The sequence below is a fragment of the Equus przewalskii genome, chromosome 25, assembly GCF_037783145.1.
Source record: "Equus przewalskii isolate Varuska chromosome 25, EquPr2, whole genome shotgun sequence".
In the NCBI taxonomy this organism is placed as follows: Eukaryota; Metazoa; Chordata; class Mammalia; order Perissodactyla; family Equidae; genus Equus; species Equus przewalskii.
In genome coordinates this window covers 1,496,654-1,520,213 of record NC_091855.1, presented here as the reverse complement: position 1 = coordinate 1,520,213, position 23,560 = coordinate 1,496,654, and the positions used below count along the sequence as shown (strand labels likewise).

At 41.1% G+C, this 23,560-nt stretch overlaps 1 long non-coding RNA gene across 1 annotated transcript in view; it reads right to left on the bottom strand.

The window, feature by feature from the left end:
- Positions 1–23,560, bottom strand: part of LOC139079400 (uncharacterized) — a 102,573-nt gene that overhangs the window by 4,257 nt on the left and 74,756 nt on the right. The window contains exon 3 of the long non-coding RNA XR_011533011.1: positions 862–1,007. This is a non-coding gene — a long non-coding RNA (uncharacterized lncRNA). The remainder of the gene's footprint in view (positions 1–861; positions 1,008–23,560) is intronic.

Below are 23,560 nucleotides of genomic sequence, written 5' to 3'. Positions count from 1 at the left end.
GCAGAAGGAACATAGCACACTCATAACCAAACCTAACTCTCTTTTTCTCTTCCCACCCACCTTTTCTTCTTTCACAACAGTTTGATTTAAGACCAAAAATCCATATTAAAGTCAGGCTCTTAATGTTAAATGTGTTTTTACAGAGGCAAGTGTCTGTGAAGGATATTTTATAAGAGCAAATGATCAATTGCGTTTTTAAAAGCAACTCCTACACATACTGCTGGGTAATTTGCCAAAGGGTTCACTGTATTTCCCATTCTAGGACCAACAGCTAAGGACACTCAAGAAGTAGCTAAATATTTCAGATTCCTGGGTTAAGCTTAGAATTAAGCTTAGAAGCTTAATTGTAAAAAAACTTGATGGAGATAATGCAGGAGCAGTTTCAGAATAATGACCGTTATTTAGATTCTCTTACCTGGTTTCACAGGACTATATTTTTAATGATTCTATTCAAAAGTTAATCATTCATCTGATTGGATAAAAAATAAATATTTTCCAAATGCTTCTTACTGAGCAACAGATTTATAGTATTAGCCATATTAGCAGTGCTTTTCCTGTTGTGGGCCAGAATTACAGTCTTTATAATTTTTAAACTACGGGCATTAGAGTCATCTCAGAGCAATTCAACAGCTGGGATGAAACTACCACAGTATCTCCCTTGTGTTTGAGACAATGGTGGCAAATTCTCCGTGGTTAACTGTAGGCCCTTTCCTAACCATTGGCTTTCTGGGTTGACCAGTGGCAATATTAACGGTAACTAATCCGAGGCCAGCCAGCTGTAGACACCTCACCTCTTCATGTGATCAATCTCACTTAGTAGGAAATGAACAGTACTATTTACTGTGCATGGGAGATACTCACCCATCTTATTCTAGAAGCAAGGTTCTCTCACAAATCAATTTTAAGACCACATAGCACATAATCAAGTGCTGATGCCATGAGCCTGTTCTCTGATGTGGTGGACATAACCTTAGCCGGCATGGATGCTACCGTAGATATGAAGAATCCTGGTAAAGAAAGAAAACTTATGCCAGTGGATGGAAGTGGTTAGCTACCATGGAGGGATAAGTGGTCTCAATAAACTACTGTTCTTAAGGCAAATGGAAGAGTTATGGAAGTTGGATAAGAAAAGATCTTCCTCCCCGATACCAGTCTAAGTCAGTGATTCAAAGGAATCGAGCTTTACTGCCTCCCAAAGTCTAATTTTCCATTGAGAGAGTAAATGTGCTGCCATTTTGAGTAAGTGTGTACATCACACCACGTCCCACAGTTAGGGGAAAAAAGGCACTTTGCACGTGAGATAAAGAAGCAAAACCAAAAACAGAGATAAAAACAGGGATACTGTGTCTGCCTGCAGGCCCCTAAGCACAGGAAGCTGGGAGCCTTGCTGATGAGTTCCTAACTCCCTCACAAAAACCGCTTTCTCCCTGATGCTTTTGCGATGGACACAATACGATAATCAGTGAAGAAACTGCTCTTTTCCTTTCCATGTGCAGTCAAATGCTAACCTTCATAATTTTGACACTTTATCCCTCGAATAGCCATCTATCCTTTGAGGAGCCAATCCTTCTGAATTCTAGTCTTCCTTTCCAAGTAAACTACTTTTCTTTTCTTAAAACTTTTTGTCCCTGAGTCTTCTGTTTTCTTATGACACCCCTGGGGCCCAGTAAGCAGAAAGATTAAAAAACAAACAAAGAGGGCCAGCCCCAGTGGCCTAATGGTTAAGTTTGGCCTGCCCCTCTTCAGTGGGCCAGGTTCAGTTCCCAGGCCCACACCACTGTTAGTGGCCATGCTGTGCTGGTGGCCCACATACTAAAAAAAATAGAGGAAGACTGGCACAGATGTTAGCTCAGGGCAAATCTTCCTCAGGAAAAAAAAAAAGAGTTGGCAAACAAACGTGGCATCATTCATGATTCTCCAAGTTCAGGGAAGATAATTTGCTTTCAAACGGGTGCGGCAAAGAAGGTTGAAAACAAACAGGACTCAGTGGAATGAAAGGACAGCATTACTCAAAAGCATCTCTCCAGGAAAGAATGTCTTGAAGTGTAGTCTCAAACTGTTTCTGTGCAGGAAGTTGAACCAAATGGAGAAGAATTTGACATGGTTGGAATTTCCCTTAACCTTTACTTTTTACTTACCTTTCTAACACATACAAGAAAATCCACCTCTGGAAACACATAAAACGGGCACCTCCAAGAACTACATCTAAAGAAGCCTGTGGTACAGATGTTAGACCCAACTTGAAACTTCAAGAAGTCATTTTCAAATCCGAAACACTTGAGATCAACCAGGACAAAGTGTTGCTTGACTTAATGAGGTCGGGAGATTAATTTTTCTTCCTTTTCGGGGCAGAGATTGCTGAATCAGCCCAGATGCTAAGAACTTTCAAGAATGAGAAAACCTTTCAGTGCCTGGGAACCAAGATGGTGTCCTTCTTATAAGGCATGGTTACACACTGTCCGGGCAAGTAGACTCACTACATGGTAGGAGAGCCAGCCATCCTCAAACGAATCAAGGTGAAGAGAATAAATTCAATACGCACTTAACAATGAAGGCCAGGTGTTGCTTTTTACTGTAGTTTTTGAAAATGAGTCTGTTATTAAACTTTTTAAAGTTATAACTTATGTAGGAAAGAACTGCAACTGTGACATTAGCATGATCTGTTGGCCAATCCATGTTTAGTCCAAGACTCATAATCATCCCATTCAACTGGAAACAACCTTCTTGATCTTTGATTCCTGGAAACTGAATGATAAACTGAATGCTAAAAATAAGAAGTGAAGAAGGCACATAACGAAGAAAGTTGCTCTTAGAGGCAATAATGGCTAGAAATGTTCCAGTACCACTCATGCGTTCCCTCACGTCTCTCAAGTGTTCATTCCCTCTCCTATTTACACTCTATTAATCTCCTTTAGTGAACTTCATCTTTCAAGTTCAGTCACTCCTTAAATTCTCCCAACCCCATTTTTCATCATCTCGCCCTGTACATAATTAGCCCAACGAAAACCAAAGTTGGATTGAGGGGAGCCAGCCCCGCGGCATAGTGGTTAAGTTCAGCGCACTCCACTTCGACACAATACATGTACTAATACAGTCTAAAAAGGCATTAATTTTGTTGGCAGCAATGCCACTCAGCTGACATACATTGCATGACTAAAACTCCTAATCTTCTAAATTATATAAGCCAAAGACCCAGTGCTATAATCTTTGAAAGGACCCAGAAATTCGCTTCATAATCTCCAGTCTCCATTTATGTCCTTATCTTCATCTAATCCAACCTACTAGTCTTCAAGCATCAACATTAAAAATTAATATTAAATGTCTTATTATTTCATATTTTCTGTATTATTTAATTAGTGTTCTTCAACAGTAGTCTTTCTGGTATTTGTTTATGTTAATGTATAGCTTTTTAGCTACATTTTTATTTAAATATGTTGGGATAAACCTAACTACATCTTAGAACTTCATATCTTTAGGAAATATATCCTACCTCCAAACAAGAAACCCAAAATGATTTTTGGAAGCATAACCTTATTTTGAATAGATGATTTCCTACAGGTATAAAATGACTGAAATATCTTTATTTTCATTAATATTTGTGTTCTAATTAGAGTCACAAGACTATCTCAGTCTTAACTCTGTTTTCTTGACTTCACTCTCCATACAAAACTATTCAGTTTTAGTCTTATCCAACATTTGTGTTTATGTAACCATAAACTGTTTATAGATAAGCACAATTTTGCAAATATTTCAGGATCTCTTTCCCAGCTTGGTGACACATGGATAGACCGCATAACTGACAGGAGTCTTTAGAGTAAGCTTGCTGAAGTCCACAGGTTCGTCACTAAGTTCTATAAAGTGTATCTATCTCCTCATATCTCTTACATACATCTGCTTCTTCCCATCCCCGGAGCCATTATCTTAGTGCAGGTTGTCATCATCTTTTGAGGAGAATTTGGCAGCATTTGTGATTGCCCTGCCTCTAATACAATCCCCTCCACTGTATTCTTCCACTGCAGACAGATTGATCTTTCCAAACATATACATCTAATTGAGCCAAGCTCTTGTTTAAAATATTTCAGAGCCTCAACATTGCCTTCAGAATTATAAGGAGTTGCATCTTACATGAGAATTAGGCTCCAAAGGTAGCTAATAAAACATAAATCCGGTACAGTCAAAATTATTCTGGAAAGTTCCCAGAGTGACAACAAGATATAATATACATAAGTTAGCGTGTAACGTCCTGTATAGGAGGAGGTATGTATAAATACATAATGTATATAGCAATGTACTATATATAAAATGAGAAGAATGTACAAAATATAATTTTATGACATTGTAATTAATTTTTTGTTTTGATTAATGTGCAAAGTTAAATACTTAAGTCATGTGTCAATTACTCAACTTTGCTAGAAATCCCAACATATTAGAATGTATTTGAGAAACATTTATGGAGTGCACACCATACACCGTTCCAGGCACTGAGGCTACATCAAGAAACAAAACAGACTAAAACCCGTGCCCTCATAGAGCTTACGTTCAATATACCAGTAAGTCAGGTACACAGAAAGTCTTATGGCAGTAAGTGCTACTGGAGTAAACTAAGGCAGAAAAAGGGATAGGGAAGGTGTTGAAGGCAGGATAGGGAAGGAGAGGATGACAATTTTCATTAGGATGTTCAGAGAAAACCTAAGGAGAAGGTGGCATTTGAGCAAAGCCCTGAAGGAGAAGAGAGTGAGCCAGGCCACCAATAGAGGAGGATTGTCCCAGTGTGAGGGAAGAGTGAGTGCTTACTCCCCAGAGGGTTTGAGGAATTAATGACAAAGAGCTGATAGTAGTTAGAATGGAGTGAGAGATCAGACAGGTGGCAGGGAGCCAACTATGTAGGGCCTTTTAGGTATCTGCTCTTTGAGCGATGTGGCAAGCCACTTGAAGGTTTCACCCAGTTGTGTCCTGGTCTGACTACCCACCTCAGAAGGGCATCTCAGACTGTCCTCCTGGCTAGCCTTCCCCTGCCATCCGGACTGCCACTGTGGCTGTGTTTCCCTGAGGGCTGTCTTTCTCACACCTTCACTTCCCTGCCGCTGCTCCTTAGCAGCCTCTGCCTGAATGATCCCCCCTCTCACTTAACTCCACCGCTAAGTTGTACTTGGTCTCTAAGTCTCCAGGAGCATGGGTCTGCCTCATCCAGGAGTCATCCCTGATTCCCCCAGCCTGAGCTGGCTAGACATGGTTCAGATTCCCTGAGCGTCTAGACTGCACTGCTGAACAGTGGTAACCATCTGTCTAACCATCTCCAGGTAACCATCTCTAGACCAGACACTTTTTGAGAGCAGCACTCACACCTTCTGTGTAACTCCAGCATGTAGCACACCCTCTGTGCACAGAAAGCACCTGGTAAATGTTTGCTGAGGGAAGGGATAAACAGTGATGAAATACGATGAAGCAGATGAGTATGTAGGAAAACCTCTCTTTGTGTGAGGCATTCCAAATTACCTAGGATCCTTATATGTGGATTTCTGGTCTCTTTTTTGGAGAATTAGACTTTAAGACATTTCCTTTATTGTCTTTCAAATTTGACCACATTCTTCTGAGCTTTAAACTTATCATGCATCAAAATGAAAAGGAAAGTTCTGGAGTCATTCCTCTGGCAGACTCAAACTTTCACACTTGTGAGATAAGACAGACACCCTAATCTGAGTCCCTACGTTTTTAAAATTTTTTAGTATTTTAAAATTTTTAGTGCGCTTAATAAATCATACTAATAGTTACAACCTAAAATGCAACCTACTTGTAAGTGTAGGTATACTGGCTACTTTGCTGGAAAAAAGTGTGGACAACCTATATTTTAACCACATTTTGAAATCTGCGTTGTAAAGTGTGAAGACAGAATAAGAGATTACCAAGAACAGTGTTCAGTCTGAGTCTAGATATGATGAGCTCCTGAAAAGAAAAGATTATCAACGTTCATGTTAATATCTCCCACAGATAATAATTTCAGCTTTTTGGGTGAAAAAGAAAGAGGAACAGAGTGTGGAAAACAAGAGTATTTTGTGTGATATAACCTGGTCAAAATGTTAGCCTACAAGAGTGGCTACAAAGTCCTTTAACATACCCGAAAAAAAATTTCTTTCTCCCTTAGGGAGAACACAGTGTTTAGTGTCAGTTTGAAAAGGCACGCTCTCCCTTTCAACATAAATCGAAGGCCCCATTCTCACAAAAAGGTAAGATAAAGTGCTCTGTAAGGAAGAGTAAAGGACCCACTGCCTCTTGAAACTGCCTGATGAGAATGGATGGCCTTTGCCATCCTCTTTTAAACAACTTTAGCCAGGTTTTCTATAAGCACCTCGTTTATCTTGAGACTCTTTCATCTATTATCTGACTGTAAGCGTGTTCATAGTTCATCCGCTCAATTCACTTTGACAAGAGAAGTCTTATGACGAGTAGCCAACAGCCTAATGTCAGGTCTGTGAATGTCTCTGGAATTAAGGTGATGGGAAAAGGGTAACCTTTTGCTACTTTGCTGAACAACAAAAATAGAGCTTTAAATCATCCTCTGTTTAGGAAAGCAGGTCCTCTTTGCTAATATTAGAGCACAGTGCATCTGGGTTCCCACTTAGATCAGAAACACCACTTGGGGCCACCTCTGGATTAATACTTGTATGTGGTTTAGATGTGAACCATGACATTTCCAGTTGTGTAAATGGATGTTACCAACCAAACTGTTTTTGCTTGACCCCGAACAAGTCTATTCGCAGATATTTTTGACAATAACAAGGGAAAGAAGAGATCATCATCCTCTAGCCCAACTGAGCACACCTGGGCCTCTGAGGTTTATAACTGTTACTTCTCTTCTTCCTGAAGAACTGGGAATGGGTTTCGTGATGAAAACAAAAATATCTGCGCTGCAAACATAAAATTCTTCTTTGTAAACAGCTCCGGCTTGGTTTGTGATCATCTGAAAGTGCAGGACGCTTAAACCAAAGACTTCTGTTTACTATAACTTGTAAGAATTATATTTCAAAACAAGTTTAAGGCTGCTGTACACATTCATAAATATTTTGAGTAACTGAAGGAGTCTTTTGAGAAAGCATGCCACCACAGAATTCAATGTTTATGCTTCCTGTGGCCAGAACAGGAGCTTTTTGAAATTAGCATTTTTACTAAATTGGCAGGGAGATGCCTGTTGTTCCAAATCCATCACTATTCAACCAGGATGGCTGCATCTACCCAGCCGAAGAGGAAATCAACTCATTGGAATGTGTTTAGCTTTGCTAATCACCTGATGATTATTCAGAAACATGAAAAACAGAACTTTTCGGTCCCCAAGGTAAAACTCTGCTATAAACAATGGCTTTCAGTTGCTCAACACTTGGTCAACACTTCTGCTCCAATCCTGAGAATGTAACCTCCATTAAGACGGAAGGAACCTGTGTGGGCATACGCCAAGCAATACTGATGAAAAAAGTGTTGGTATTTTACGGACAAATTTGTTTCAATCTTCAAAGTCCTTTCAGCAGAGCTACAGCCAGGTGCTACAGGAATTGGGATTAAAGGAGTATCTGTGTATCACAGCCTCCCTACACTTAATGTGTTTCCATTTACAGCATCTGTCAGTCAGCTGAAAAATAATGTACTCAAATTTCCATGGACAGAAACAACAAAGATAAAGGCTACCCTTTGTTTAACCGTCACTCTTTTATTCTTGAGATATTATGAGAATAATATACAGAAGCAAGTGTTTACCCTTTGAATGGAGCAGATGATCCAGCTGAAGTATTTGTTGCTAGATGTCTTTCAGGGTAAGATTTGCTTAAAGTTATGTTTTCCCTTTATGAGCTGTTAAGACTGAAAAGCAAGAATTACTGTAGAAGTATTAATAACAGTAATGATTCTTCAGATGCACCCCAGCAGAAATAAAACAGCTCATTGGAATATTGTGATTAGCAAATTCGGGCTTTGGGAATTATTGCTATTTTAATCTCTGCCTGAAACAAAAGAGGAATCTATCGGAATCTGTAATATAATTTTAAAATAAGAACGCCTGCAGCCTTCCACCTCTCTCTTCCCCTGCCAGACAGACACAGAAATTTCTCCAAACTCCCAAAAGACCTTGAGTGCCTATCACTATGAGTTCGCACAGGCTGAGCCACAGCACCCTGCTCCCATCTCCCTTGCAGGAGCTTCCACCAGGAATGCTCCTCCACATCTTCGAGTGAGCCAATCCAAATCTGCAACTGATTACCGAGTCTTTCCACTTGGGCAATTGCCAAAAATCAAACGGACCTCCCTAAAAGCAAACTCATTCACGCATACGTCTCCCTGCCTCCTCTCCCTCAAAAATACCCGTGTGGTGTCTCCTCTCTGTGGCTTTCCCGACTTGGTCAGTGGTATAGACAATCTCCCGGTCACCCATATTATGGTCTTGGGGTTGTGTTAGACTCCTCCTTCTCTTTCATTCATTCTCTGCAGCTGCCATTTTACAAGTTACTGTTTCATGAAAATGTCTCTCAAATCCAAGCTTCCTCTTCCTTCCCACCTCCACCATCCTAGGAGAGCATCCCTCACTCCACATCTGGGTCATAACGATCACTACCAGGTGACCTTCCTCATGACATGCTCTCCTGACTCTAAACCTTGGGAGATTGTTGATACCATTGACAAAGTCAGGAAAACCACAGAAGGAAGACACATTATGGGTATTTTTGAGGGAGAATAGGAAGTGGAGAAGAGGCAAGAGAGATATATGCATAAATGAGTTTGCTTCTAGATATATCAGTTTGATTTTTAGCAATCACCCAAGTGGAGAGACTTGGCAGTTATCTGGAGATTTGGAATTGGCACAGGTGCCGATGCAGGCAAAACACATTCTCAAAAACTATTACCGACACATTGCTACTTGATCGTAAGCCTTCAATGGCTATAAGCATCCTTGCATACTTGTACAAGTGTGAAGACATTTCCCAGCTCAAATCAAACTGTTTCCTATATAAAATTAGTTACCTCCCTGTAACTCTACCCATTTGTTCTAATTCAGAGAGGAAGAACTTAATTCTTTCTTCTACCAGGCAGTCCTTCAGATATTTGAGAACAACTCTCATGTATCTGCTTGATATTCTTTCCTTGAACATAATTCCTTTCACCTCTCTTCAAATGACTTCATTTTTTCAGATCCCTTGTCATCCTCATTTAGACCCACTGTCATAGCCCCACTTGAAATGTACAACACTCTTGAGCTGAATATTATAATTTTACTTTTCCCCCTTTTCAAATTCCTCCATGCCTATGCAGAGTAATAGGAAATCCTCCATAAGATTGTTGATAAATTGCTAATAGCATGAATGTGTTTGAGAATTTAAGGTAATCTAAGAAATTTTCTCTTTTACATTGTCCTTTCCTCTTCAGCGTGGCACATCATTTGCATTTAGTAAATATTTGGTGGCTGGCTAACTTCAGTTAGTTATGAGTAATTGTGGTTGAGAAGATGCATGGGAAAAAACAAATCTAGGCTCCTTAGATATGATATAACTGAGGCAGAGGACCAAAAGAGCTCACTTTACAGAGACATTGTATCTTTAGCTCCCTGATATTGTCCGAAAAAAAACCCTGTAGCTACCACCAGACAGGAGTTAAGCATCTTTAAACATACATTCAGGAAACAGTGACTCCACTTTCATTCCCTGGCTCGTAAGCCAGTGACCTCCCTTGATCTCTGAGATGACAGTTTGCCAAGCTGCATGAAGATAGCTTTCACAGATGACCCCATCAGATTTCCTAAAGACCTTAATTGCCCAATTCCTTTCACCCAGGTTTCTGAGGTTCAAGGAATGCCATCCTTCAGTCACTCTCTTGCAGAAGTTCTAGCGACTGCTACCTTAATCCTTTCTGAGTCCCAGAGAATGCAAAGAACTGAGCAGACTTTGATTCTCCTACTGAATTACAAGATACTTTACATACTTCTGTCACGAAGTCATTCCCTTGTGTTTACTGTTCAACAGTGACATTCACTTTCATGTCTGAACATAGCAGGGAAGCACCATTGCAATAAATATAATCTTAAAGATTCCGAAGCTGATCCCCTTCAAAGGACCATGTTAAATACCTAAGAAAATTAATCACTTCCTACTGTCCTAACCCCATAGTTCAATCTTATCTGGACACACTGTAGGCTGAGGCCAGGCCAAGAATCCACTCTGCAGCCATATTGGAAAACACTGTCTGGGCTTTTTCTCACAAACCAAATCAACATATATGTAGTGAGTACTCAGTATTTGCACGGCAGCCTACCAGGATGAATCTATTGAAAACAAAGTAATTTCATTTACACTTTAGCTTTTCTTTCAGGGTTTGTGATGACCTTGAAGAAAAGTATTCCACAGCAGATCTCAGATCTACTAACTTGAAACCAAAATGAGTGTATGACATGGGTGGGGGCACCAAAATAAGCAATAATAGATTAATAAGGTAACCAAAAAAAATTAGGAGCTCTTCTACATTTAATTAAGTCATTTCAGAATCATAATGCTTTAATTTTCTTGTCTAAAATTCTTGACAGCATTATATTGAAACTGTTTGAATTAAGACTCTCAATTCCATGAAACTTTGCTGTGCCAAGTGGAACATCTGTGGGTACTAATGTTTCCTTTACTTCCAGTGTAATTTGTTTCCAGTGGCAAATGACAGTTTATGAATTTTATATTCCCACCCCACCAACACTCTCCACACACACACGGTACACATGAATGCACCACCCCCACACTCAAAGCATTCAGAGGCTGAAGGTTAAATACTCCTCCGTTAAGGGAAAAACAGGGTAAATGGAGGAGGCTTTACCCAGAAGGCAGACCAGGAGGAGAATAATCATCCCATAGAACACTAAGGGCTTCCAGCATCTCCAAGGAGCCGTGGCGTTATCAGAGAATAATAAATATGCAGCCAAAGCACTCAAGCGATCCGTGAAATAAACCAAATATTTCTTTTGTTAAAACAGTTATTGAAACTGTCTTCTATTACTTGAAGAGAAACTGGGCTAAAACTTCTCCAAGACATACACACCAACTCTAAAATTCTGTAGTTCACAAGGTTTGTCCTGGAAGGAAGAGAGGAAAAATAGATAAACTGAAACAGCGTCTGTTGAGAAATAGGCTAATTACTCTATTTCAGGATGAATAGAGTACACTTCAAAATCAATATTACGTGTACTTTTCTGCATTTATGTCTTCATTTCAATAAAAGTGTCCAAAGATATGTTATAGTAAGCCGATCATTTATCACTATCTCTACTACTGGGGATGAGAATCTCTGCTATAGATCTCTACTACAGAGGAAACAAAATAGAAAATGTGGTCTACAGATTAAAAGGAGAGAGCCAGAAAATAAAGAGGTGTCTGGCCAAGGGAAAAAGATAAAAAGATCATGGTGTTGCCTCTTCACCCTCCATAAAGGTTGGGTCTGCAGTGTGACACTAGGCTCCATCAAGCAAAGCCAGCACCAAGCGAAGGATATGCCAGAGACCATATCCTTGAAACAACCAATGAGTCCCAGGAAGGCATAAGGTGCTGTGCTGACTTGTAATCCTGCTGGATTGGCATGTCAGGATCCTGAATCATTGGGAACAGGTAACAGAAGCACTGGGACCCAAGCCAGAAGACACTTCACATCTCCACAAAGAGGAATAAAAGGAAGAGCACCCCCAGTCTGGGAAGCCTGGGGAAGGGAGGCTGGCCATCTGCATATTCCAGCTAGCAACGTTCTTATTTATTGTATTTGGGGGGAGATCCGGTTATTTTCTCCCGTGCGTCTCCTTTTCTTTTACACAGAACACTTCGTTTCTGACACCAGATGTGTGGTTTTTTCCCCCACACCAAGCAATTCTGCAACACCAGCTGGGTGTCTTGTAATTTAACTCAATTCTGAAGTGTTTACCTATAGATAGAGTGTCAGATCCCACAGGTTAAGTGTTCAATCCAGCAAGACTGCTCCCATCTCGCTTCAGATGCCAATGGCAAATCCAGGTCGTCCTCTGTGCTTCTGAATGATGGGCTATAAATCTGAGGTTCCTGTGACACACACCCCCAGATTCAATTAATTTGCTAAAGTGGCTCACAGAACTCGGGGAAGCAGTTACTTATGTTTACTAGTTTATTAAAGAATATGATAAAGGATACAGATGAACAGCCAGATGAAGAGATACATAAGATGAGGTCTGGGAGGTCCCGAGCACAGGAGCTTCTGTTCCCGTGGATTGGGGTACACCACCCTCCCGGTACGTGGATGTGTTCACCAACCTGAAAGCTCCACGAACCCTATACTATGGGGATTTTTATGGAGGCTTCCTCACGTAGGCATGATTGTCACTAACCCCGTTTCCAGCCCTTCTCTTGAGAGAGAGAGAGAATGGGGCCTGGGGCTAAACATTCCAAGCTTTTGTTGGAACAAATTTCTAGGCCCAAGATGGAGCCAATTCTGCCTGGGGTGCCACGTGAGCAAACTGAAACTTAGACAACTTTCGTGTCCCTGTAAATGCTCCACTTGACCAGAAATGAAGTATATCCAGTCAGCCCATCCCCAAACACCAAGCCAACTCTGGGCTCTATATTCACTTCCTTTTTCTCTATTAATTTTCTATTTTTCTCTTCCTTGTTCTTTATTCTTTATCCTATAGAAGCTTCCTGATTTCTGACCTTATTTTGCAGTTCTCTGGACCCTTGGGAACAGAGATTGCCCGTTTCGTGAAATGTTAAAGTTTGTGTCACCTAAATTCTCTTCTTTAATCATTTTTAACACTTCTAATCATGGCTTGGTCTTCCTGGTGACCAGCCCTCATCTGGGAACCATTCAGGAGCCCACTCTGAGTTGCCTCATTAGAACAAGACATTGCTATCACCCAGGAAATTCCAAGGGATTTGGGAGCTCTGTGTCAGGAGCCAGAGTCAAAGACCAAATGTTAGAACAAAAGATGTTCCTAGTGCTCTTATCACTTAGGAAATTACAAGGTCCCAGGAGCTCTGTGCCTGGAACTAGAGGCAGAGACCAATATATATTTTCTATTATTTCATAATTGTTTTCTACTTTTTAAACTTCTTGAGGTACCCTTTCCAAGAGTGCTTACAATATATGGTTAGTGGAGAACAACAAAATTGCCTGGTTCAGTCTGGTTAATATTCCAGGTTCACGAGATGCCAAAGTGAAAGAGTATTTATAAGCATCATTCTGTGGACCCCCTCAGATAATACTCTTTTGGTGGGCAAGAAGTTTCCAATAGCTGTCCTCTTTTCTTTTATACGTTAAGCCTTTTCTGCTTCTAGGAAATCCAGTGAACACCTCTCTCCTAGGCTCCCTGAATCTTAGAAACCACAGACTCGTTCTTGCCCTGACCCCATGTCTTTTTATGCTTCAATATCTCCCCCGCTTCCTGGTATCAGCTAGAGCAGCCTCCTTCCTGGACCCCTGTGTTAGGCGCCCTGCCCCACCCCTATGCTATAACTGGGACCCAGTAGGCCAGGAGTAAGCCAAGGTACAGCTCTCTCTCTCCAACCCCCACTCCCATGCTGGCCTAGTTTTACAACTGGATTTTGAGCTTTTCTTCCTCCTGAAATCTAACCATTTTCTGCTTGGCACTCTAAATCTTCTCCCTAGACACAGAGTTTAGCCACAACTTCCAATCTGAGATGTGGGCCCTGATACTCTGCCTAGTAATTATCAGGTATAGGAGCATGCTATTTCCCCTGTAAATACTGACATGGGAGCAACCTGGTGTGTGCAAAACCCTCGGAACCACAAAAGATGCCTGGGCACCCCCAAGTCCTCCACTGCTACCTGCATTTCATGCTACTGTGCTAATTCAGCAAGAGACAGTTGAACGAGTTAGCACATGTGTACACGTGGGTGTCTGCTATAGACAAGACACATGGGGAGGTTCAGGTTCTTCCCTGTGAATCAGTCACTTGTAAAGGGGCCAAAACAGAAAAAAACATATTAACATATTGGAAGGAAGGAAGGGAGGGAAAGCGGAAGGAATGGGACTCGCTGCATATCCTCACTCTGCCACTAGCTCGGACAAGTGACTAAACTAACCTGAGCCTCCATTCATTTATGGGTAAACAGAACAGTAACGCATACATAGAGCTATTGTGAGAATTACACGAATTAACATATGCTATATCTGCACCATGAAAAGTGCTCAGTAAATATTAGATCCTTGCTTTCCCCTATTCTTCCTGAAATACAACAAAGATTATCGTGACCTTTAAGAACGGGCAGAGATTCTTTCCTCTCATCCACCCCTTCTCTGCCCCTGCTATTCTCATTTTGTCATGTCATTCTCTTTGCCTCTGTGAGGCAGTCTAAAGCTTGTAACAATTCAATCGAATTCAATTAATGAAATTTTAAAGGGGCCTGGAAAATCAATGCTATATTAAATTATAAATGCAAAAATTAGAGCAAAACAAACTTCATGCCTCAGAGCAAAAGGTTGTCCTTTTAATGTGTGAGGAAGCCATTTATCCTTGGTCCCAACCCCACCCTCCCTCTATTCATCCATAGTCAACCTTTCCCAACCATTTAGATTCATGATGGAAATACGGTTGCCTCCCTCCCAAGGAACAGCTACTGGTGCCTGCTAGGAGTTACATGCTAGACCTGACAGCACCGCGTTCTGATCCAGCATGTCATATTCTGCTTGAATGACTGGGCAAGAGTTGTAATCAAGTCATTTTAGCCACCCTGCACCACCTTAGTCAACACACCAGCTGTGGAGATCCTGAGGAAATGATATTGATCATCACTCCATTATTAATATACATCTTGCCTAGAGGAATTTGCAAACTATTAGAGGGACATGATTCTCCACTTTTTGTCACTATGAAATTCCTTTGGGACTATGAACTGAGTGAATCAGTGAATTATTACACCTGGCATTATTAAGATGCATTGGGGTATAAAAATATGACTCCCCACTAACTTCTGTCATGGAAAAAACTAAAATTAAATGTTTTTAAATTTAAATTTTTAAATTTAAATTTAAATTTAAAAACAAAAGTGTCTGTTTTCTAGTCCATAAGCCCAGAGCCTTTCCTATAGCCCAGTTTGCTTTGTTTTAGCAGCACCATTGCTTTGGATGGTGTCAGTGGACATTTACACTTATAAGAGAGTATTTCTCAATTGGCTTTATCTTTTCTCAATACTTGGGTTCTTAGGGTTCTGTTTATCCCAATGAGCCATACTCCCTTATTGTATTCTCTTTCCTATAACTTTCAAGCACTATCTTCAAGAAAAGGAAATACCATAAGATCCAGCTATACTACTTCTGGGTGTTTATCAAAGAACATGAAAACACTAATTCAAAAAGATATATGCACCTCTTTGTTCATCACAGCATTATTCACAATAGCCAAGACTTGGAAACAACCTAAGTGCCCATCAACGGATGAATGGATAAAGAAGATGCGGTATACATATACAGTGGGATACTATTCAGCCATAAAAAAGTCAAAAGTCTTGCCATTTGTGACAACATGGGTGGACCTTGAGGGTATTATGCTAAGCGAAATAAGTCAGAGAAAGACAAATACCATACGATTTCACTCATATGTGGAAGAGAAACAAATAAACACATAGGTAAGGAGAATAGATTGGTGGTTATCAGAGGGGAAGGGGTGGGGGGAGGGCAAAAGGGGTAAAGGGGCACACATGTATGGTGACAGGTGGAAACTAGACTTTCAGTGGTGAACACAATGCAGTTTATACAGAAGCTATATAATGATGTACACCTGAAATTTACACAGTGTTATAAACCAATGTGACCTCAATAAAATAATTTTTAAAAAAAGAAAAGGAAAAACAACTTAATCTTAATAACATTATTATGATAATCTTCATGGCATTATAATAAGTAAGAACTTCTCATTTATTTTTTCCCACTGAGAGTGCTGACTAGCTTCACAAATTCCCCCAAATTGATAAATATTATTTCCTTTCTAGATAGAAAATGAAAGTACTGAGAATTCTGCCTTTCCCAAATCATTCGTCTCATACTAATGATTCTCCAGTTCTCTGAAAAGCAAATGACCTCTGCTTTCTTCTGAATGGTGTTTGTAAAATGATGGAAACATCTAATTGCCTAAGGGCTCTTTTTAGCTTTTCAATTCAATGAGCCTTTTTAATGGGTCTCCATCTATTTCCTGTCTGCTTTCAGCCATAGGGACCGTGTTCTGTAGATTTCTTCCTTCCTCTCATCATTTCTGTCCTGAGCCTCCTGCAAGTGCCTTTCCCTCTCTTCTTTCTTTTAGCAAGGCTCTGTTCTGGGCTGTGGTTTTTCCACTCGCGGCACCCTCCTCTTGGAAGCTCCCGTCAGATGGCTTTAATTACCACCTGGAGGCAGATGACTCCCAAATCTCCAGCCGCAGCCTTGACCTCTCACCCTTTCTTCATCCTGTATTTCTTTCTGTCTGCAGAATATCTCTACTTGGGTGTCCCAGCACCTCCTAAAACTAAACATGTCAGAAACAGAACTCATTATCTCTCCACACCCGCTTCGTTCTCTCTGCTTCTCCAAGGCTGTCAATAGCATCCTCTCCTCGGGTTCCAAACTCTGGAGTTCCCAGATGGGCAGAGAGCAGTCTGTCCCGCCAGGCTTCAGAAAGGCAGATTTCGTCCCCCACATTCCAACACAGCTGAAGCCTATACTTACCAACCTCGCTTAGGATCTCAGACAGGGACTCTGAGAGAACAACATTGTGATCTCAATTGATTTTGCTTCAGTTTTGTAAAATTTTATGTTACTCTGCTTTCTCATTCATCCAACCATTGACAAATATTTAAGATCTCTGCTGCATTCTATTCCTTAATACATCTTGGAGTCCTGGAGCCCTCTGAATTGACTAGCAAACCATGTACCTCCTTCTGATTCATGACTCTAAATTATAGAACATATGACTGCATATTTATAAACCTTTTTATTTCCTAACATAATTAATACTGTAGTTACCTATCAAATAGTAAACTAATTAGTAATTAGCCTGAGAGATTGCTGAAATGGAAGTTTGAAGTGATTGTTTCTATTCTTAATGCCCATTCTTTGCACCTAAAATCACCACCACCCTATCTCTGGGGCTTGGCTACATGTCATTATCTGTAGCACTCCCACTTCTCCCCCACCACGTGACAGTAATTGTACCAGGATGGATGCTGTCTTAGAACTCACCAGGCATGCTGCTAAGATATTTATTTACATACAAACCACCCTAGAAGTAAGCATACGAATTGGTTTATATGGGAAATAACCCAACTCAAAGTGGTTTAACAATCTGGAAGATTTACTGAAGATATAACTGAAAAGTCCAGTGGCAATGTGGTCTGCAGGCATGGCTTGGTCAGTGCTCTAGATCCATTTCTGGGCAATTTCCTCATCTCTGTCCTCCTCCATGAGTTAGACCTGTCATCAGGTTCATTCCCCTCACAATCACAAAATGTTACCCGCAATAATCAGGCCTACATGCCTTCTTCATCACATTCAATGGGGTGGACATCATCCCAGAACCAATGAACAACGTGGCTCTTTATACAGAGCTTCCTACTGAGCTTGAGTTATCTGTACATCCTTGACACCATCATTGGGACAAGGGGTGATAGACCAAGACTAGTCAGAGCCCCCTCCTGAGCCAGGGGTGGGGTCAGTTTCACCCAAAGCAGATATTACTCAGTGGGGAGAGATGAATGACTATTGAGGGACAACTGTAATATCATGGTCCCCACTGTTTACAGGAGAAAACTGACCATCACAAATTGAGTAAGTGATAAAGCTTGGATTCAGATTTGGATCTTTCTGACTTCAGAATTTGCTCTTAACCACTAGCTAGTACTACTTCCTCCCTATAAACAGCTGGGTTCTTCAAAGCAAGAAGGTGACCATTCAGAATGCTGATCTCTTGGCTCTTTGCAACTTGTCATGGGAAGGTCACCCTTTGCTCCCATTTGTTCATTTTTTACACCTGATCTGTAAACCACACTGAATTTATCTTGCTCTTTTACTGTCCTGTTGATGTTCACAAGGACTTTCTTTCAAGGGGAAAATGTGTCACTTATACTTCAAAGAAACATTTTATATTGAAAGCAATTATGCTTATTCACATAAGATTATAAAATCCTCAAGATTTGACCAATGGCTGATACGTGTTCCAGGCCACCACACATTTGACAGACCATTGGCACAAAGAATGTCAGTGAAAGGAGTAGGTCTTATAGGTTCTCATCACAAAGAAAAAAAAATTTTGTAACAATATATAGTGATGGAATGTTAACCAGACTCATTGTGGTGATCATTTTGCAGTATATATAAATATTGAATCATTACACTGTACACCTGAAACTAATATAATGTTACATGTCAATTATACCTCAATTAAAAAAAAAAAAAGAATATCATGACAATGTCCTTGGCCTGTAGCTCTGAATGGTATCTGCCTTATGTAGGGCAATCGTTTTTGCTCACAGACAGTTTCCTATTGAAGAGCCATTCAGAACACAGTGACTTCTTGGCACAAGTGAAGGCACTGTTGAGAAGCTGGAAATCCTGTCTTTCATGCCTCCATTCCCAGGCGCTTTTCTTCTGTTGACAGTGTTATTCAGCACTCACTATGGTATAAAAGAAAAAACATGGATTGGGAGAGAAGTGGGGCAAATACTGGCTCTTTCCCTTCCCCAATGAAGCTATTTAACTTCCATCAGTTCTAGTTTCTTCTGGTAAACAAGGCTACTTCACAGAGTTGGTTTTCTGTACTTAACAAATGCTTAGAGAGAGAGCTTACTTTTTGCCCATCACCCTTCTCAGCACTTTACAGACATTAACTCCCCCTCCCAAGCCTCTGAGGTAGATACTATTATTATCTTCATGTTATGGACGAGGAAACTGAGGCACAGGGAAATTAAAGAATTCCCCAAGGTCACAGAAGAGCTAAATGATAGACCTGGGACTCAAACCCAGGCAGTCTGGCTCCAGAGTCTTTGTTCTTAGTCACTAAATTGTGTCGAGTTATTAAGAGGAGTGCACCAGACAGCCAATGTGAAAGCATGTTGGTATAGTACAGGTGCCAACGTGTACTAGACTACCTCCCTTTCTTGCCCTTTAAGGTCCCTCCCAGCTACCAAAATACAAAAGATTAGATTTGTAATTTGATAGGAAAAGGTTTTATTATTTTATTAGATTTTTAAGCCTTTTGTAGTAGCACACAATTGTATGTGCTATAAAGGAATTTCAAGTGCCATTTAGTAATTAAAAAGGATATTTCAGGGACAGTGGAGGATTCTCATTCCAGGGACCCTGGAAAATCACACTTTTCCTACCCATACAGCTTCTCCTTAAGAGTCACCAGTAACTCATTGCACAGGGCAGAGGGTTGTAGTCAGGATGTTTCTAGTTCTCCTCTTTCTGGCCTTTCTCCCAACTTGAAGAAAAACATGGCCATGTGACTTTGGCCAATGACATGTGAATGAAGTGACTAATGTGATATTGGGCAGAACTTCTAAGAGCCAGCGTGTGATCTGCCTTCATTGATCTTCACTTCGTTGACTTCCCCAGATAGCAGAGGCTCTGTCAGCTCACATGCTGAGTGAGGATGACATGGAGAAAAGGGCCAGCCAGCCCATGACAGACATGCAGAATAAGGGAGAAATAAATATTTATAGTGTTACACCCCTGAGATCTGAGAGGTATTTCTGGTTTTGCTTTTGGTGAGGAAGATTGGCTCTGAGCTAACACGTGTTGCCAATCCTCCTGTTTTTTCTTGAGGAAGATTGTCCCTGACCCAACATCTGTGCCCATCTTCCTTTACTTTGTATGTGAGATGCCACCACAGCACGGCTTGATGAGCAGTGTGTAGGTCTACGCCCAAGATCTGAATCTGCAAACCCTGGGCCACCCAAGTGGAGTATGCGAACTTAACTGCTGCGCCACCAGGCCTGCCCCTGAGATCTGAGGGTTATTTGTTACAGCAACATCACTAACCCATCCTAACTGTTTCACTTGGGGCCAGAATAAAGGGGCAATGTTCTTTGGTCTCTCTCTCAATATCTTTTCTGTTCTACTGAAGAGAACAGGTAAGAGACTATTCCAGCTTCTGTTACTCGCCGTTCATCCCCTAGAGTTGCTGGATGAGGAATGTCCCTCTGGCTGGAAACTATCCTACTCAAGCACGTCCCCTTTCTTAGCAAGATCTTTCCTCCTATTTTCTCAGTCTGAACATAGGCTCTTTCTCTTAACCTGTACCTTCCCTTCCCTAAGGCAGCTTCTTTCCAAAGAGGAAAGGGCCCTTCCCCCGTTTCTCTACTCTCTAATGCTATCCACTCCAGCATGAGGCTATTAGTCCTCTGAGCAAGACAGTCCTGGGGTCATGAACTAGAGTTTCGTGGTGTCCAAATATTTACCATCCCAGAAACTTAGGATAGAAAATGCTGGTGGAGAACCCCTCTGTGCCCAACAGCAGGCAGGAAGAAGGCAGGTGTGGGCGAGCAAGGTTGTCTATGGAAGAAGGAAAGGTTCTCTGAGGAAGTCATATCTCTTATTAAGGAGAACACAGAGTAGGGATACAAGACCGTTATACAGGAACACGTGAGTCCCTCTGTAGCACCTCTATGATTCCAATTAAAGTGTACACAGAAACTTCTCAATTTTAGGGCCAAGACTGTTCATATTTATATCCCCTAGAGCCTAACACAATACTTGGAACATAATAAAAACTCAATAAATGTTTGATAAATAGATTTTAACTGATGGTACATGAGATCAATGAAAACTGCTGACAGATCCATTTTAAATTAAAAACTTAGACAGAAAAAAGAAAAAGTATAAAAAGTTGATTTGAGTTTCATCAATATGAATTACAATATTTTACAAGAACTACATACCCCCTGTGCCTAATTACAATGTAGTACAATAATGAATATTATTAAATGTATGTCAGATTAATTTTGCTGTGTGTTTTATTTGATGACAACAGGCTTCGTAGTCTGCTGCTTATATAAAGTGGCTGTTTGTGTAGCTTGCTTCCATCTTAAAAAATTAAACACAATATTGTTTATTGGTGCTCTGCTCAAATGACTCAACCAGAGTTGAAGTTTAAGCAAACTTTAAGCTTATGTGAACGATAACAGAATCTCAAATAATCATACATTCTTCTGATTAAAAATAGTAGACCTACGGTTCTTACTCTTCTTAACCTTACAGGGTCTTAAAAGAAGCCATCCCTATTTGTTATGAGCAGGAGGTCCTGCTCTGAACTTTGCATTAAGCTACCCAGCAACTCCTGTTCCTCCATCCTCACATCCTCAGGGAAGTCAGCTACTGTCGCCCTCCTCACTGTTGACGCCACCACTTTAGTTCTCATTTGAATTTCAGTTCCATTTTACCAGATGCCTTTAAAATATGCCTACTTGCATATCCCCATTCCTGGATTCATTTCTTTTCCCAGTTTTCCCAGTTTTGTACACCATCATCATTCTCTCCACTGCCAGGACAGAAGCCCTGTCTATTCTGCTCCTTCCTCTCCTCATTCCCTATTTCTGATCAAGTCCTGTCGGCTCCTTTCAACCTACAGTTAGCCAGATGAACCTCTTCCCCTCCATGCTCTCCATCCCCATGTAATGCAGGCCTCAAGCTGTTCATGAATGAAACAGGAGCTGATGAGTTCTCCTTATACTACGTCTCAGGAGAGCCTGTATCAGTCAAGCCCAGTACAGAGACAGAAGTAATACAAAGAATTGAACTGGGTATTGAAGAACAGAGGAAAGCTCTAAGGTGTCACAGAGGAAACAATTACAGGAAGCAGCTACTACTCCTGAGGCTGTAAGAACAAAGGGCAGAGGCTGGAATTATTAAAACTTAGATAGAAGGGCTGCACAGAGCTGAAAACTCAGCCTTCTGAGGAGGGACACTGTTTGGCTGTAACCGGTGTCTCTGAGGTAGAGAGGGCCTCTGTGTGGTTGGGACCCCAGAGCTCCAAGCAGGGGCTGCTTCTTGGCTATGGTTGGTGCTGTGGGAGGTGGAGGTGTAAGGAAGAAGGCTCTGAATGTTGGATTCAACTACTGCTCCCAGAACCAGCTACCACTTCCAGGTTTTGTAAAGAAGTGAGGCTGGAGTGATGCTCACAGGAAAAGGAAGCAAACAGGAAGCCCACAGGAGACCGGAAGGAGCAAGTCTTCCACTCCCCATCAGTATCCCTGGTTGGCAGCGCCTCAGAGGGAGCCAGCTGGCAAAGCTGAGTGGTTTGAAGAGTCCCAGCCCTGGCATCGTTAAAGGAACATAGAAGTGTCAGCTTGAAGTTGAAAGACAAGAAATGGCATATGGTAACATAATGAATGAAGGTCACTTCTTTTCATCATAACACTCATCTTCTTAATTTCTTCTGGCTCGAGTCCAAATGCTAAACCCCAAGTAACTATATCTTCTGTCGAAGACAGAACTGTATTAACTATATCTTCTGTTTCTTTTCATGTTTCCAACCTTACTACTCAACACCACAGATGTTCTGCCTGAATCGATTTGTCTCCTGACTATGTCTTACCCACCAACCTTTGACTTTCGACCAGTGCCACTTTCAACTGCCTTGGTATTATCTTGCCAACTAGGTTACAGTCAAGTGCTGCAAGAAGTTAAAACTCTGGAGCTATGTTCAAATCGATTCATCAAGTTCAGGCAAGGGCCCACTCTGGGATGTCTTCTGCCATTCTGAGGGAAATCCATCTCTTCCCTTAGAGAGAAGCTCCTTCTGAGGAAGAGCGGTAAACACTCTCGCTGGGGTGTGGAAGCACACCAAGGGGAAGTCTGTGAACATGTTGAACTGAGTATAGTCCTAGTGAGAGGCCATTGGAGAGACGTCCACCAAGCCAGCCACAGAGATTGCCCAAGCTTTCCTCTATCACAGCCAGGGATAGGCCGGACCAAGAAAACAAGTCAGGGACTCCGGTTTCTATATCTTTGCTCACAGAGGCTGCCCTACCTGGAATTTCCTTTCTTTCCTCCTATCCATGAAGACAAGCCCTAGATTTTCTTCAAGGTCAACTTCCAGACTCGCTTCTTCATGGTACCATGTTTATCAAGCCTCTCAATATTTGGTAGTGTGAACAAGGAGGCAGAGAGTGTAGAATTAAGTTTGAAGAAAATAGTTTAAATGCATCCAGTTCTTACCCAGAGCAAATCCTATACCCAGAGATACCAACTTTCACTCATTAGTCAGGAAAATTTTTTAAAGATTAGTAACATGTTCTGCTACTTCAAGGAAAAGACAGTGGCAAAACAGCATTTATGTTATGATGGAGTTTATTTATAATTACATACACACACAGAAAGTAATGCATTTTACCAAAGATCTGAAAGGATATATACAAAACTGTTAAAGGGGTTACCTCTAGGAGGGGAGTTTGGGGGAAAGATAATACAGGAGGCCTTCCACTTTTCATCCTATAGCTTTCCGTACTGTGTGAATATTTTACAATGCCAGTGTACACTTTCCCAAGTTTTAAAAATTTTAATGACAGACCTCAAGTTAAAAATGATAAGATTGGGGAA